The following is a 260-nucleotide window of genomic DNA, read 5'->3' as shown; positions in this document are numbered from 1 at the left end:
AACGTTCATGAGCAAAAGGGAAGTTTCAGGTATTATAGTCTCAAAAATACACACTGTTTCCAGAAAGCATACAAGGCTGCGCAGGATCCACGTGGGAGTTCTCGACTGAATGTGGAAAATCACGTAGAAAGAACACAGGAATAAGAGCACAAAGCCATGCTCGGGGAACCAGGGAATCCCAGGACCCAAGAGCAGTCCCTCAGGCCATGCACACCCACTCGCAGGATGAATCTCACCCTCTGCTCATGCACCTGAACAAA

The sequence above is a fragment of the Echinops telfairi genome, unplaced genomic scaffold, assembly GCF_000313985.2.
Source record: "Echinops telfairi isolate 266 unplaced genomic scaffold, ASM31398v2 ScPeMD7_9;HRSCAF=40, whole genome shotgun sequence".
Taxonomy (NCBI): Eukaryota; Metazoa; Chordata; class Mammalia; order Afrosoricida; family Tenrecidae; genus Echinops; species Echinops telfairi.
Note: the sequence above shows the minus strand (reverse complement) of the source record.